Source organism: Apis dorsata, unplaced genomic scaffold (genome assembly GCF_000469605.1).
Source record: "Apis dorsata unplaced genomic scaffold, Apis dorsata 1.3 scaffold_42, whole genome shotgun sequence".
Classification (NCBI taxonomy): Eukaryota; Metazoa; Arthropoda; class Insecta; order Hymenoptera; family Apidae; genus Apis; species Apis dorsata.
In genome coordinates this window covers 149993-158050 of record NW_006263344.1, presented here as the reverse complement: position 1 = coordinate 158050, position 8058 = coordinate 149993, and the positions used below count along the sequence as shown (strand labels likewise).

The 8058-nt window shown below is 38.3% G+C and overlaps 1 protein-coding gene across 1 annotated transcript in view; it reads right to left on the bottom strand.

Annotated features, from left to right (window-relative positions):
• Positions 1-8058, bottom strand: part of LOC102672095 (3-phosphoinositide-dependent protein kinase 1) — a 486800-nt gene that overhangs the window by 335363 nt on the left and 143379 nt on the right. The gene's annotated exons all lie outside the window — the stretch shown is intronic.

Below are 8058 nucleotides of genomic sequence, written 5' to 3'. Positions count from 1 at the left end.
CTCTTCCTTCCCTCGCCTTTCTCGCACAATTGGGGATCGGCGACGTCCCCCCTCCCTCCCGCGTTCATTTGAAATTTTAATTCGCAGTTAATAACTCGACGATTATTTCACCGCCACCGCCAAGATCTCGATTTAATCCGCACAAAACAACATTTTTACTCCTCTTTTCCTCCTCTTTTTTTTCTTTTTTGTTTTTATCCTCCTTTCCTTCATTGAAAAATGAAGCGAACTCCATTTTCTGCGGCTCACTGCAACGTCCGTTGAATGGGAACGAACAACAGCCGGACGGGAAAGAAGAAAGAAGAGGAAGAGTAGGGTGCCCGCGCGAGGATAAAAATAAAAAGGACGAATAGCGTGGTCTAGCTACGGGCCTGGCAACTACGAATACGAATAAGTTTATTCCTCGTACAACACTCGATCGCCCATGGGAAAGATTTTTGCCGGATGAAAGGGGCTCCACCGTGTCTTCTTCCATCGGGTCGACGGGGGTTTTATTAGGATTTGGGGGGTGCGCGGCGACTTGACCGGCCATAATGGATCCGCGTTGTTGTCTGGCCTTGCCCGGAGAGTTCAACGAGACGACGAGGGTCGACCAAAGTGATATAGTTATATTTTAGAATTTTCAACTTTTCATTTTCATTCGCGTCGTCCCATCCTTCCAAGGGTTAGAAATGAATTTTTATTGGGAACGAAGGAGAAAAATTTAATCGAAAGTGTGTCTCGAAGCGTGAAAAATAATTTGTCATTTTTTAAAAAATGCGGAGAAGTGGTTGGATAGTTTTGAATGATATTGCGTGAACGATACGATTGGGACATCGTATCGGGTTGTTCAATATTTATACGTCGCAAAGCTAATATGTAAATTACGCGAAATGGTGATGTGCATCGTCATTAATCATTAATCCAATTCTATATGTATCGTATTATATAAATAGTTTGTTGTTGTATGTATGTTATATTATTATGTGCATACTACATTATTATGTGTATTATCCGTTATATATTATTATGCACGAGATACCTTATATGTATTTCGTATTGATACATTATGTATGTACACCCGAATTATTTGTTTCGCTTATTCTGGATAATATTTGCCATTTATTTCTAGAATGTAAATTTAAACGTTCATAACAACGTATTATCAATTATAGTTCCGACTTTAAAATATAAATTAATTGAACTTCTAATAGATTAAATGATTCAATTACAAAATTTCGAGTTATAAAACAAAGTACACTCGATTATTCAAACCAATCACGAGACGATGAAAATTCTAAAGTTAGAAATTAAATTTATAAAATATAAAGCTCTGTTACGTATCTCACAAGAGAAACATATTGTAAAAAGAACAAACTAATCATTTTTAAATGATTCTCCAAGATATTTCCAAATGTTATAACTATTATAAATTAACTATTATAAATTAAATTAAAAATATAAATTGAAATTAGATACTTTTTTTTTAACATTATCAAAAACAAAAACCCCAAAGAAACAACCCCTACTCCAACTAATCTATACAAGTATTTCTAACCTGTGCAACATGCAACCGAATCAATTTTCCTCAAAACCAATATTTACAAAATTACCGAACCCGGTTTAGTCGTGTGTACCTTGCAACGTACAATCTCCCAGCGAGTTGCGTATCGCGCAAAAACAGCTACAGCCTCGAGCACCCAGCCTCCGTGTCACTTAACCCGTACGTAAACGCTTTGCCTCTCGTGCACTGAATAACCTTGACATGCCTACTCCTCGCACCTGTGCGTCGTCGCATAACCTCTCTCTTCCCTCCGAAAAATCATTGGCAAACATCTATCGCGATGATTATCTCACGGAATAAAATAATTTACTAAAAATACCACTATTTCTTAATCCACGGTCTACGTCTAATTCTTAACGAAATATTTTAAATTCCGTTAAATTGCCTCAAATGTGTATAATATTACTTATATATAATTATATATAATGGTTTATATATATATCTTTCAAAAATTCTAGAAATTAAGTAAATATTTGGATCGAGGAATTATTGCTAAAAAATTGTTTCATGGCAGAAAAATTTATACAAGATATATATAAAGGGGAATTAATATTTTTCTCCCTTTTCCCATCAAACTGAAATATAACTCTAAACTCTTCTTAAATACCCTTTTCTTCTACAACTACACTAAACACATTTACGTCATCTACATCTTTTAATTTCCAAAGATTTCCAAAACTAACTCATTAAAATTAAAATACAACCGCACTATATACATATCAGCATCATAACAGATCCAATTCCTCTAATAGAACCCTCACACATCGATTCCCCGACGAGTCTCCTAGTAGACACCAGTTTTCCTCCATGCTAACGTGCATCGATACGAGTACACGGTATTGCGCCGCGTTGTAACACCGCATCGGTTGAAAATCGCCGATCTATCCGATTATCACGAGCGAAGCGCTCGTACAACGATGGGTGTAACGATATCGTTTGGCCGATCGGTTGGAATCGTTTTAAAACCGTCTAGCCGGAGGGGAGCATTTAAAACCGTAGCCACGGCTGCCACGCACCTGGGTGTATAATAATAGAGGCGAAATCGAAGGTTTCGATTCGTCATAGGCATCGAGAAGCGAAATTTATTTCCGTCGCCGGTCGACTGCGAACCGAGTCACCGGGGCAGAGACCTTCGCGCGTCTGTTTTCCACCGTCCTTCCCTCTCTTTCCGTGTCGCAACACGGCGAAACACAGGCAGTTTCTCGTCGCTAGAAATAGATAGCCTAGTTAGGCAGTATACGTTCCCGCTCTATTCTCGGTCCAACTTTTTCCCTTTCTTTCTTTCTCTCTTTCTTCTTTCTTCCTCTCGTAGCAAGGTTGTGTTCGTAGCCTTACCTACCTGTATTCACTCCCACCCAATCTGTCTTCATGACGGAGAGGCTAAGACTCTTTCTGCCGCGTAACTGCGTCGCGATTGCTTCATCCGCGGCCTCTGAATCGTTCTATTATACTCGGCGTCACGACGTTCCAATTCCCTCGTTCGACGGACAGAAACAGTCGAGAAAGAGAGAGAGAAGTGAATAACAAACAACATAAGTCTGGAAGAGACGAAGTTCGACGCACGGACACGTGATGATTAGATGTTTATGAATGTATTTAGGGAAATGAAAGTGAGATAAAGAGTGTTATCTTTAGGATATAACACGTATTTCGAATATTTTATCGTGTGGATTCTGCTAGATTTTCGTATATTTAAATTTTCCAGGAGTGCATAAATGTTTTCGAACGTTTTCGATTGTTATTGCTTTATTTTTTACTGATAGAAATTCTTCTTTGGTTGATTCGATTAAACAATTCGTATTCCAATTCTCTTTTCTCATTTTTATCATCTAAAAGAAATATATAAATAATCAGACAAAGATACGTATTTAAACATTAAATAATCGATGATATTTTCCTCTAGATTCTACAGTTCAACGATCCAAGATTGATATTCGAAAAACAAAGGGTTACACGTTTTACCATGTGCCCCATCGACTCTGGTTTTCTGGTGTCGAAGGAGGCCTAGAGACGCGGCCATGAGGCGTCCTCCTTTTTTATTCGTCCCGGCATCGGAGGAACGCATGCCAGACCCGCAGATCACGCTCTTTGTCCGAGGACCGGAATTCCGAGAATACACATCGAAATTAAGGATATTTATTGGTCTGACGCCGCTAATGGAATTCTACTAACCGAAAAAGAAAAAAGTAGAAAAGTTTCTTTCTCCTACTGCTAATATAATGCTAGTAATTAATGGTCACTTGGCGCTAGTGTCGTTTTCATCTCTAGAATATCCCAATATCTATGCAAACATTCTGGAATTAAATGGCAATTGAAAATAAAAAAGCAGATTTTTAGTAAAATATGTATATCCTACGATTTCCGTACATAATGGAAAAATTGTTATTTTTCTATTATTTCAAAATATAAAAAGAAAAAATTGCTTTATATATTTAAAAAAAAAAGTCAGTCTTATTTAATTCCTCCAACTTTTCGGATTCTTGATTTCGTCTAACGTGAAATGATCCTATTCCACTTTGCTGTCCAAAATGTCCGACTCGCGACAAGATGCTTAGAGAAGCGATTAAATTAATACGCTCCCTTTTCCCGTAAGATACGCCCAACTGGACCATCTGCCCTCCACGTACGTATCACGACCCGATTCTTTCGCCACACCTTTTTTCTCCCATTTTTTTTCTATTCGATTCTCGGTCCAATTTTCCACAGCTGCGACAAAATTCGGGAAAAAGTCTCTTCCTTCGAGGAAACCGGTCTCTCTCAAGGGACACACACGCCTTAATAACGTCTCATCTACGTGACCGCGGTAATTACCGTGAAACCAGCAGCGACTTCTCTTTTTTTTTCCTTTTTTTTCAGGATGCCAAGCCGATCTTAATTTCACCGGCGATCCAGTTTCCCTCGCGGAATGAACAGCCTTCTTCATTTCCATAGAACGAACAACGAATACAGTAACCGCAATCAGAGAGAGAGAGAGAGAGAAAGAAGAACTCCTTCTTTCGTAAATTTCAATCATAACTTCTCATTACAAATCGTTCGATCATTTTATTATTATATACTCATTAACATATGTATATTTATGTATATTATTCACAATCTGTCTAATGATCACCGTCCCTCGAATCATTTAAGATTAAATCTCCATCGACGCGTTATATTTTCTTCAAAAGACCTTTGTATTTATTTTTCAAATTTTCCCTTAATCGCGTTACAGAGGCAATAGCGCAATTTTTACTTCACTTTTATAGAAATGTATCACATTGTACAGAGTTGCACTGTAAGTACTTGTACGCGCGTGATGGCATTGCGCCAAAGAGACGTCTGAGGCGTTTTCTAAAAGGTGTCTAATATACCTAAGGAGGAAGTCGGTATCAAAGGGCAGGGAATATTACGACAACGCGGGTACATCTCTCGTTAGCGCACGAGAGAAAGGGAGAGAGAGGGATGTCAAAGGGAGAAGAGAAAAGGAGAAGAAGAGAGCCATCTACGCTAAGTGATGGAGACCATAGATATCGGTGTCGGGACGGTTCATTTGACGCGTGGACAAAGAGAAGCAAGAAGAACGTTCCCATTATTGACGGCCATTGTACTTCAAAACGCATCTTGATCTTTCTCCTGAACCGTTTTCATTCATCGTTTTTCTTCCATTCCGGCGAAATACAGATGAAATAACGTCGATCGCAGATCACGTCGATTGCGTGGAACCGTCGATTCAGGGAGCAAGTCTACGAATCGTTTCCATTTTCGACAAAGAAAAAACGACTCACTCTATGATTTTTTTCCTTTTAACTATTATGATCTTGGAATGATAACCAGAAAGAACTGGTTTCTAATAGATGAGTATTGGATACGATGATGTTTATAAACTACTTCATATCATTTGACTCATCAAATTCCTGGAAAATTCATCACGCCCACGATTCGTTCAGAAATATTTTTTAAAATAATTCGACATGTTTTCTTCTCTTCATCCTCTCGAGAATAGAATATTTCTCCCAAGAATGACTGCTTCGAATCTTGACTGGACACAAATCAATAAATCGATAATAATGATACTGAGACTGCAGATCGCAATTTTTGCCTATTTAAAACTGCGGTGTATTTGAATCTTGCGGGAAGCCATCGATGGAAGAGTGGAAAGAATAGGAAGAATAAAAAAAAGGAAGGAAGAAAGGGAGGAATTGGTAGGGAGAATATGCACGAACTTCGTAGTCTTCCATGTAGCGGAGGGGACCGATGCGGCGATGGCGAGGAAAGAAAGGCAAGGGGTTCCATCCCTTAGTAGTCAGACGCAGGCGTCTGTCGTTCTGAAAGGCTGATGCGTAGCGATGGGAACGATGCCCTCGTACGCCCATGAACGCACTTGAGGATATTTGTTCTTTGAATCGAGTGTCTGAGAGTATGTACATTAATGAAGGATCCAAGATTTTATGACTTTAGAAAATCGTGGAACGTTTTCAAAAGTTTGTCAAAATCATACATAATTTAAAGACTTAAATTAAAAAGATGATAAATGAAAAAAAATCTGTAAAATTTAATGAAATGAAAATGAAAATCAATGTAATATTAATTTCAAATTAATAATGTTATTAACAAACTGTTAACTTGATACTGATTTACAATCACAGTTGTTAAATAACTTCGCATCTTCTTAACAATATTCTTTCTCGAATCATCAACGCATCTGTCTGTCTTTTGGACAGTTGTAAGCAACAATAAAATTAGTTCCATCACTACTGATGCGTTTATACTCCGATTTAACCCCCATCCGCCCCTATTTGTACGTTTGTCTGTCTGTTCGTCTGGCTCCCATACCGTCAGCGTCTTAACCTTGCCACCCTTCCATCCTCCATCCATCCTCATCTCTCTTTTGTATCCTTCGACCTGTCTTACGTATTGCTGCGACAATTGGCGTCCGTTGAATTTTGAACTTCGTTCCCCCTTTCGCTAACGAAGATAAAGAAAGAAACGGAGAAGACAAAGAGGGGATTGTTTTACCTAAGAACCGAGCGATTTCTAAATTTTTTTTTTTTTTTTTTTTCTTACGGACTGCAGGAGGGCCAGGAAGAAAGTTTTCTTTGCAAGCATCAAGGACGATTTCCATTTCGTTTAAAACAGCCCCCTCCTTCTTCGTCCTCTTTGATTCTTCGTCTCGCCACGAATTCTTGAACAACGGACGATTCGTTTCGAGGCTGTTGTTTATTTACCCCCCTCGTTGACGAATCAACGAGGGTTGCGTTTCCTTTAGAAGAATCGTCGTCCGGATTCGTTTATTTCGCTTTGCCCTTATGTCGATTTAAAAGTTTTCACGGTATACGAACTCTGATAAGATAAATAATCTCATGGTAATGAAATTCTATTTATTTTTACTTGCGAATTCGATAGAAAATATGCTAAATAACATCGTCTCCGATATTCTTAGAAGGACACCGTTTCAATACTTTTTAAACTTTGGACAATTTATCATTTAATTAACAAAATTGAACGTATTTATTATAAGTACTTATTAACGTATTCTATTTAAACGTCGACTGTTACTGATCTTCCTTGGACAGGTCGCAGATAAAGAGATATCCATTATCGGAGACGATATGTAAATCACGACGTTAAGAATCAGGGGTGTGTAATAGAGAGGTAAACCGATTTGTACGAGGCCAAGGGTCGAAGCGTGAAAAGGCCTTAAATCAGAGTTTATACAGGCTCCCAAGGTTTTCTGAATTTATGACCGGTAGAGAGAGAAAGAGGGTAAAGGCTTGTGGTCACAGGGGATCGTGGGCAACAGGTATAATCTAGCATGTTTATCTCGGCTCCAAGTTTCCTCGTTCTTTCACCGATATCGCGCCAGGCTAAATTAATCTCTCGGAACGAATGGCCAACGAAACGGCCGAGCTAGTGGTCTACTTAGCGCGTGTCCAACTATCTATCCCTCCGCCCGTGAATCGCCACGTTTCTTCGCCCATATCGCGTCACGAAGACGTTTCCTTCTCCTTTTCTTTTAACAACATTCAAATTTGTCGTTAAGAATTTTATATCATCAAAATATACTTGAATTATTCAAGAATCGAGTGGATAAGTAACAAGGAGATATTCATATTTGAGTTTTCTTTCAGGTATATTCCGTGATCTCCAGTTAATCTGTGCTCCAACATTTTTTGATTTCTCTGTATAAATTGGGTATTGATTGAAATAAGAACTCGGGATATGGATGTAATTACTCGAATACGAAGATTTGAGTTCTCTTTCGTCATACATTCCAAATTGAAATAAAATTTAAAATTATTTATTTGCTAATTTTACTAACTATAAATAAGTTTTGCGATAATTATATTTATTTATAAAAAGGATTTATTCAGAAAAAGGATTTCGTTTCACACGAGCATTTACTAGAAATTTATTTTAAAGAAAGGCTTTTATAGCTCGGAAATTTTTCCCCCCCTCCTGTTCCCCTGCCTGAATCACGATATCTCGACAGCTATCCGCGCGATCGAGTAACGAAGTTCGAAAATAAACGGTTCGTT